Consider the following 8,867-nt stretch of genomic DNA (forward strand, 5'->3'; position numbering starts at 1 on the left):
ACCTTTTCGCGAATATGCCATTACATGGTTTAGTTTTATTGATGACATTGTTTGCATATGGAGTGGCCCCAAACACACTATCCATGAATTTGTACAAGACCTCAACAAAGTTTATCCTGAATTGGGGTTCACCACCCATGTAAGTAACGAGAGAATTAGCTTTCTCAACACTTTAGTACAAATCGACGGAATAGGCACCATCACGATAGATTTATACAGTAAGCCCACTGACCGTAATAGCCTCTTGCAATACAATAGCTGCCACCCCAAAGCTACCAAGAAATCCCTTCACCGATCGCAGTACATAAGGATTAATCGCATTGTCTCAAGTAATAACACTAAAAAAAGAAAGACTCCAAGAGATGACTCAAAAATTCTGCATGCAAGGCTATCCACAACCTCTCCTTGAAACCACCTTAACTAATCTTAACAGAACCCCATCACCAAAGAAGGACAACACCATGAGAATCGCATGTGTTACTACCTATCATTCTCTCATGCCCCAAATTTACCAGGCTTTGAAGAAACAATGGTCACTTCTTGTTCAAGCATATCTCCAGATCCATGAATTTCAACAAACGCCATTAATAAGTTACAAAAGACCCCACAACAGTAGGGACAGTTAGTTAGGAGAAACCAGTACAACAGGTTTTTCCGTAGTCAACGACAAGTAACATTTCCGTGCTTGGGTTGTGCACAGTGCTCTAATGTCATTAAAGGTGAATATGTGACTCACCCACACACGGGACATCGCTTCTCCATCAAAGGCTTTTTTACCTGCGATTCCAGTTTCGTAGTTTATGTAATGAAATGCCTATGTGGTCTAGCGTACAATGGTGAGACCACACAACATATCCGGGACCGTATAAGCAAGCATAAATCGACCATATGCTTGGTTCATACGATGTTACCTGTACCTCATCACCAGATGTGACTGAAATAAACCCTTAGCTGAGGTGAGCTATATCAGTATGGAGCCCCAACTGTTAATCTCAGAGAGAATTTTCCAGACCAGACGCAACTGTAACAAACCCCCTAGCCGCTGTGACATGTATCAGTCTGGAGAACCTAACTGTTTAGCTCAGAAAGAATTAGATGCAACCGTATCAAACGCTCGGCTCAGGTATTGCATGTATTAGTCTGGAGTCTCTACTGTTTAGCTCAGAGAGAATTGTGTAGACAGGATGTGACTGTAACCAACTCTTGGCTTCGGTGAGATGTATCAGTCTGGAATTCTTACTGCTTAGCGCAGAGAGAATTGTAGCTACTGGGTGCAATTGTAACAAACCCTCAGCTGCAGTGACATGTATCAGTCCGGAGTCTTTTCTGCTTAGCACAGGGAGAATTTTATAGACTGGATGTAATTGTAACAAACCCTCAACTGAGGTGACATATATCAGTCCCCCTACCCCTAATTTGCCGGTATTGTGTCTCTATAGTAGCATGAACAAAACAATTTTTGTATAATTTTCCAAATATTTTTGACTTCCTGGGATGGAAGATTCTCTGGCTTGTATCCCTTTGAACCGTTAAGGCTACTTTCACACTTGCGGCAGAGTGATCCGGCAAGCAGTTCGGTCGCCAGAACTGCCTGCCGGATCCGGCAAAACGTATGCCAACTGATGGCATTTGTGAGACTGATCAGTATCCTGATCAGTCTGAAAAATGCCTAATCCGTCTTACAAATGCATTGAAATGCTGGATCCGTCTTTCCGGTGTCATCTGGAAAAATGGATCCGGCATTTATTTTTTTCACATACACGGATCCGATATTCTGGTATTTTGAATATCGGATCCGGCACTAATACATTCCTATGAAAAAAAAATTACGGATCTGGCATTCAGGCAGTTTTCTTGGCCGGAGATAAAACCGTAGCATAATGCGGTTTTATCTTTTGCCTGATCAGTCAAAAAGACTGTGGCACGTCGGGTGCCTACGCTGGGAAATATGAGTCCTAGTTTATATGTTGATACTCCTAAAATACAACCGACTTGGCTGGCTACCAGAAGAAATTACAAGTGTGGGCATGGCAGATACATTTGTTGCAGCCACATGAAAGTAGACAGAACCTTTGAATCCACAGCAAACCGCAATAAATTTGAGGTTAAAACCTATCTGAATTGCAACACTAAATTTGCCGTATACTTAATTAGATGCGAGGTCTGTTCACTTTAATATGTAGGCTGTACAACAAATGAGATCAAAACCAGAATAAGAAAACACATTTCAGACATATCCCATTTTAAAACGCAGAACATTTCTGCTGCCAGTCTGCATTTTGCTTTAGTACATGGAGGCGATTCTTCAGCCCTGACTGCACAAGGCATAGAAAGGGTTACAGCTCCCCTGCGAGATGGAGATCATCGGGGGAAAGCTTCTCAATAGAGAGGCTTTCTGGATGCTCCAGTTAAGTACGTGTTTTCCCACAGGTTTAAATAAAAGACATGACTTGATCTTACAGTACCATTGACAAATTATTCGCAGTTGACCATTGTATTATTAGATTTTTTATTTTATCAGATTGTAAAAGTTTTTATAAGAATATCATGTGTTCTGATTTTATTAAGTAGTTTCCGATCATGTGACACCTGAACCATTACTGATAGGTGCAAGAGGAGTATATAGAAAACTGCCTGATATTTGTTACTTATGTCATGATGAACCATAAACATAGTAGCATAGTACATAACATAAGGCCGAAAAAAGACATTTGTCCATCCAGTTCGGCCTGTCATCTTGCAAGTTGATCCAGAGGAAGGCAAAAAAAAAACTGTGAGGTAGAAGAAGAATTTTTCCCACTTTAGGAGAATAAAAGATTCCTTCCCAACTCTAATCAGGCAATCAGAATTACTCCCTGGATCAGCGACCCCTCTCTAGTAGCTATAGCCTGTAATATTATTACACTCCAGAAATTCATCCAGGCCCCTCTTGAGTTCCTTTATTGTACTCACCATCACCACCTCCTCAGGCAGAGAGCTCCATAGTCTCACTGCTCTTACCGTAAAGAATCCTCTTCTATGTTTGTGTACAAACCTTCTTTCCTCCAGACGCAGAGGATGTCCCCTTGTCACAGTCCTGGGGATAAATAGATGATGGGAGAGATCTCTGTACTGACCCCGGATATTTATACATAGTAATTAAAACCTCCCTCAGTTGTCTTTTTTCTAAAGTGAATAACCCTAATGTTGATAATCTTTCAGGGTACTGTAGTCCACTCATTCCAGTTATTACTTTAGTTGCCCTCCTCTGGACCCTCTCCAGCTCTGCTATGTCTGCCTTGTTCACAGGAGCCAAGAACTGTACACAGTACTCTATGTGTGGTCTGACTAGCGATTTGCAAAGTGGTAGGACTATGTTCTCATCACGGGCATCTATGACCCTTTTGATGCAACCCATTATCCTTTTGGCCTTGGCAGCAGCTGCCTGACACTGGTTTTTGCAGCTTATTTTGCTGTTTATTAAAATGCCTAGATCCTTTTCCATGCCAGTGTTACTGAGTGTTTTACCATTTAGTATGTATGGGTGACTTGCATTATTCCTTGCCATGTGCATAACCTTACATTTGTCAGTCTATCCAGATCCCTCTGCAGCAGTATACTGTCCTCTTCACTGTTAATTACTTTACACAGTTTAGTGTCATCAGCGAAAATTTATATTTTACTATGCAAGCCTTCTACAAGATCATTAATACATATATTGAAGAGAATAGGGCCCAATACTGACCCCTGAGGTACCCCACTAGTGACAGTGACCCCATCTGAGTGTGTACCATTAATAACCACCCTCTGTTTTCTATCATTGAGATAAAGGAGATAAAAAAAGGAAGGGGGGGGGGGTTAATCTCTAGTCTTCCCAAAGGAAGTTCGAGAGTATCCAGCAGGGCGCCAAGGGAGGGACCTGAAAATGTATTGGACCAAGGCAAAAAAGTGATGTACTTTCGTATTAATGCTGTTGGAGGGATATTAGGCTGCCAGGGGGAAAAGAACCAACAGGGGAGCCCCCTAATGGATGAGGTATAAGCACGCAAGGTAGAAAAAAAATTGTTTTTCACCCCTTTAGACGGCGCCACCGTCCCTTAGATGAGAATATGTAATAAAATATCCGCTTATTAGTAAGTTATTACAATTTAAGTTTGGTATGTTATTAAAATTCATATATTCAGAGGCTCAAATAGCGGCTATGATGTCATGTTACAAATAAATAATAAAAACAATTTTAACTCACTTCACCCAGGAGGTCCCGGATGGGATATGCTCCTGATGAAGGGGTCTCTTATACCCCGAAACGCGTAGAGCAAGATTCCTTCACCCCACCCTGTGGGTTAAATAAAAGACGTTTGACAAGAAGCTCGATTGGACTGCTGTCATTTCGTGAGATTCTACAGGCGACCCAGGCGCAGGAGGTGATCCAGTGGGTGTCTTGAGTTTATCCCATCCGGGACCTCCTGGGTGAAGTGAGTTAAAATTGTTTTTATTATTTATTTGTAATATGACATCAGAAGCCAGATAACACAAATATGATCTGTTATATGGCTGCCCTGCTCCTCTGATGGTCCTTTTCGTCGGTTGGATCCAGCAGAGGAGCAGGCTTCACAGTGAGTACACCAAACACTACACTTTAGCCCCAGATCACCCCCCTGCACCCCAATTAACCCTTTGATCACCCTTTTGTTCGCCCCTGTCAATCACTAGTGAAAGGAAAAAAGTGATCAGTGCAAACTGTCACTTTTTTTTTTCACTGGTATTGACTGATAGGTTTTAGTATAGTTTAGGTCCCTTGGTTAGGTAGTTTAGGGATCAGTTAGCGCCCAGCCCACCGCACCGCAGTCCTTTATTCGCCGATTAGCGTATCGCTAATCAGCATTTGTACTTTTATAGTATCTGGAAGTGATCAAAACTGATCACGGTCAGATCTATAATAGTATTAGTTTCACATTAGTTCGCCCTCCACCCAAAACGCAGTGTTTGCCCGATCAGGCCTGATCGGTCGCCCACACGTGCGTTTGCCCACGCCCGCCCCACCGCAGTGACAGAAAATATATATTTTTTGATCACTGCACATTCACTTTACACGCGCTGCGGCGATAAAAAAAAAATCAGTTTTGATATTTTTTATCAACCGCAGCGGCCTCCGGTACTTCGCTAGCCTCCCATTTGTAAGACAGGCTTGTTTTTTTTCTTGGGTAGTCTCAGGGAATACCCCTAAATTTAGTTGCCCAAATGTCAAACAGGGGGTATTCTTCTGAAGAGGCCTACAGGCTTCTGACCCAGTCGGATGAGGAATGGGAACCCTCATTTGATGAATCTAGCGGGTCAGAATACGAACCTGTAGAAAGCAGTGGCTCTCTGACCCAAAGTTCGGACGAGGAGGCTGAGGTCCCTGATAGCACCAGACGTACCCGGCCCCGTGTCGCTAGACCGCAGGTTGTGCAGGATCCGCTTCAAGAGCAGCAGAGTGGGGCTGGCGCTGTCGGATTACGTGGTGAGGCATACACCAACAGCGCAGCCCTTCCTGGACCTAGTACCAGCACTGCCGTACAACCTGGTGAAGTAGCGAGCACCAGAAGGGCAGTTGAAGCTGGTACGGTGGCACGAGCAGTAGTGACCCCATCGCAGCCACCGCAAAGACGTGCCCGTAGAGCCCCTAGAATCCCTGAGGTGCTGCCAAATGCTTATTGGCAGTCCCCAACTTCAGCCGCACCTGTAGTTCCCCCTTTCACCGCCCAGTCTGGAGTTCGGGTTGAGACAGCTCAGATCGGTTCGGCCCTGGGATTTTTTGAGCTGTTCTTGACTACGGAGCTCTTAGACTTAGTTGTGGCAGAAACAAATCGGTATGCCACACAATTTATAACCGCAAACCCGGGAAGCTTTTATGCCCAGCCTTTCCGGTGGAAACCAGTCCAAGTTTCCGAAATTAAATTTTTTTTGGACCTTCTCCTCAACATGGGTCTAACTAAAAAGCATGAATTGCGGTCATATTGGTCCACGAACCCAATTCATCACATGCCCATGTTCTCTGCTGCTATGTCCAGGACACGATTTGAGACCATCCTGCGTTTCCTGCACTTTAGCGACAACACCGCCTCCCGTCCCAGAGGCCACCCAGCTTTTGACCGGCTCCACAAAATTCGGCCCCTCATAGACCATTTCAACCAGAAATTTGCAGATTTGTATACCCCAGAGCAAAACATCTGCGTAGACGAGTCCCTGATACATTTTACCGGGCGCCTTGGCTTCAAACAATACATCCCAAGCAAGCGCGCCCGGTATGTGGTCAAATTGTATAAGCTCTGTGAAAGGGCCACAGGCTATACCCACAAATTTCGTGTCTATGAGGGAAAAGATCAGACCCTGGAGCCGGTCGGTTGCCCTGACTACCTGGGGAGCAGTGGGAAGACAGTCTGGGACTTGGTGTCACCCTTATTCGGCAAGGGGTACCATCTTTATGTGGACAATTTCTACACAAGTGTGGCCCTCTTTAGGCATTTGTTTCTAGAACGAATTGGCGCCTGTGGTACCGCGCAAACTAGTCGCGCAGGCTTCCCCCAACGGCTCGTTAGCACCCGTCTTGCAAGGGGGCAGAGGGCCGCATTGTGTAACGAAGAACTGCTCGCGGTGAAATGGAGAGACAAGCGTGACGTTTACATGCTCTCCTCCATTCACGCAGACACGACAATCCAAATTGAGTGAGCAACCCTTGTCATTGAAAAGCCCCTCTCAGTCCACGACTATAACCTTCACATGGGAGGGGTGGACTTCAATGACCAGATGTTGTCTCCGTATTTAGTTTCCCGCAGAACCAGACGCTGGTATAAGAAGGTGTCTGTATATTTGATTCAATTGGCGATGTACAATAGTTTTGTTCTCTACAGTAAGGCTGGGAGAACACGATCCTTCCTCAAATTTCAGGAAGAGATCATCGAGAACCTCCTGTATCCAGGAGGTTCCGTGGCCCCTTCCACCAGTGTAGTTAGCCGTCTACACGAGCGACATTTCCCCAATGTCGTTGCCGGTACCTCAACCCACCCGTCACCCAGAAAAAGATGTCGTGTCTGTAGCAGGAGTGGAATAAGGCGTGACACCCGCTATTTCTGTCCTGACTGTCCTGACCACCCTGCCCTATGCTTAGGGGAGTGTTTCCGGAAGTACCACACACAGGTACACCTAGTATAGGGATCACATCTCACCAGGACAGGCACACAGGGCAATTAGGGCCCATTCACTCACACAGCTGCTGCAAACGTCTCCTTTCACCTGGGACAAAGTGCATAACGCACTTCGCCACATATTTGGGCGATTTGCGCTTTGCACATTGACCCATAGGGAAGGAGATGTTTGATCTATAAAGGTAAAAAAAAAACACCAGTAAGCAAAAAGGTTAATGTTTAGCTCAAAAAGTTAAAGTTTATATGTTCGGTTCCAAAGTTAATAAAATGGTGGACCAACCGATCGACTAGCTGCAGCACTGATGTGCATTCTGACAGAAGCATTGCGCTGCTGTCAGATTACACGCAAGTCTGTGTATGCGGCGCTGCAAGACGAGATTTCTATTCTGCAGTAAAAGATACGTTTGCCAGGGCATACGAGCTGAGGAGGAGACGGCGTTCCTATGCTTTGGCAAACACTTTGTATATATATAAAAAAAATAAAAAATCCCGGCAATGATTTATTCATCCACATCGATTGATGCGAATGGAGAAATCTGGTTTGCCAGGGCATACGAGCTAAGTGGGTATGGATGTTGGGCGGAGCTCCTATGTCCTGGCAGACGCCTTTCCCCTCCTTTTTTTTTTTTTTGGGCAGAGATTTTTTCATCCACATTGATCGATGCGAATGAAGAAATCTGTGCCGTTCATTTTTTTCTTTCAGCCCAGAGGCTGAACGGAAAAAAAAATCTCATTACCTGTATGCTCAATATAAGGAGAATAGCATAAACTCCTAATGCTGGCCATACATGTAATGATTGCGGAGACCCTCAAATGCCAGGGCAGTACAAACACCCCACAACTGACCCCATTTTGGAAAGAAGACACCCCAAGGTATTCGCTGAGGAGCATATTGAGTCCATGAAAGATTTAAATTTTTGTCCCAAGTTAGCGGAAAGTGAGACTTTGTGAGAAAAAAAAAAAAAAATCCATTTCCGCTAACTTATGCCCAAATTTTTTTTTCGATGAACTCGCCAGGCCCCTCATTGAATACCTTGGGGTGTCTTCTGTCCAAAGTGGGGTCACATGTGGGGTATTTATACTGCCCTGGCTTTTTAGGGGCCCTAAAGCGTGAGAAGAAGTCTGGGATCCAAATGTCTAAAAATGCCCTCCTAAAAGGAATTTGGGCACCTTTGCGCATCTAGGCTGCAAAAAAGTGTCACACGTGTGGTATCGCCGTACTCAGGAGAAGCTGGGGAATGTGTTTTGGGGTGTCATTTTACATATACCCATGCTGGGTGAGATAAATATCTTGGTTAAATGCCAACTTTGTATAAAAAAATGGGAAAAGTTGTCTTTTGCCAAGATATTTCTCTCCCCCAGCATGGTTATATGTAAAATGACACCCCAAAACACATTCCCCAACTTCTCCTGAGTACGGTGATACCAGATGTGTGACACTTTTTTGCAGCCTAGGTGGGCAAAGGGACCCACATTCCAAAGTGCACCTTTCGGATTTCACCGGTCATTTTTTACAGATTTTGATTGCAAACTACTTCTCACACATATGGGCCCCTAAATTGCCAGGGCAGTATAACTACGCCACAAATGACCCCATTTTGGAAAGAAGACACCCCAAGGTATTCCGTGAGGGTCATGGCGAGTTCCTAGAATTTTTTATTTTTTGTCGCAAGTTAGTGGAATATGAGACTTTGTAAGGAA

Source organism: Bufo gargarizans, chromosome 4 (genome assembly GCF_014858855.1).
Source record: "Bufo gargarizans isolate SCDJY-AF-19 chromosome 4, ASM1485885v1, whole genome shotgun sequence".
In the NCBI taxonomy this organism is placed as follows: domain Eukaryota; kingdom Metazoa; phylum Chordata; class Amphibia; order Anura; family Bufonidae; genus Bufo; species Bufo gargarizans.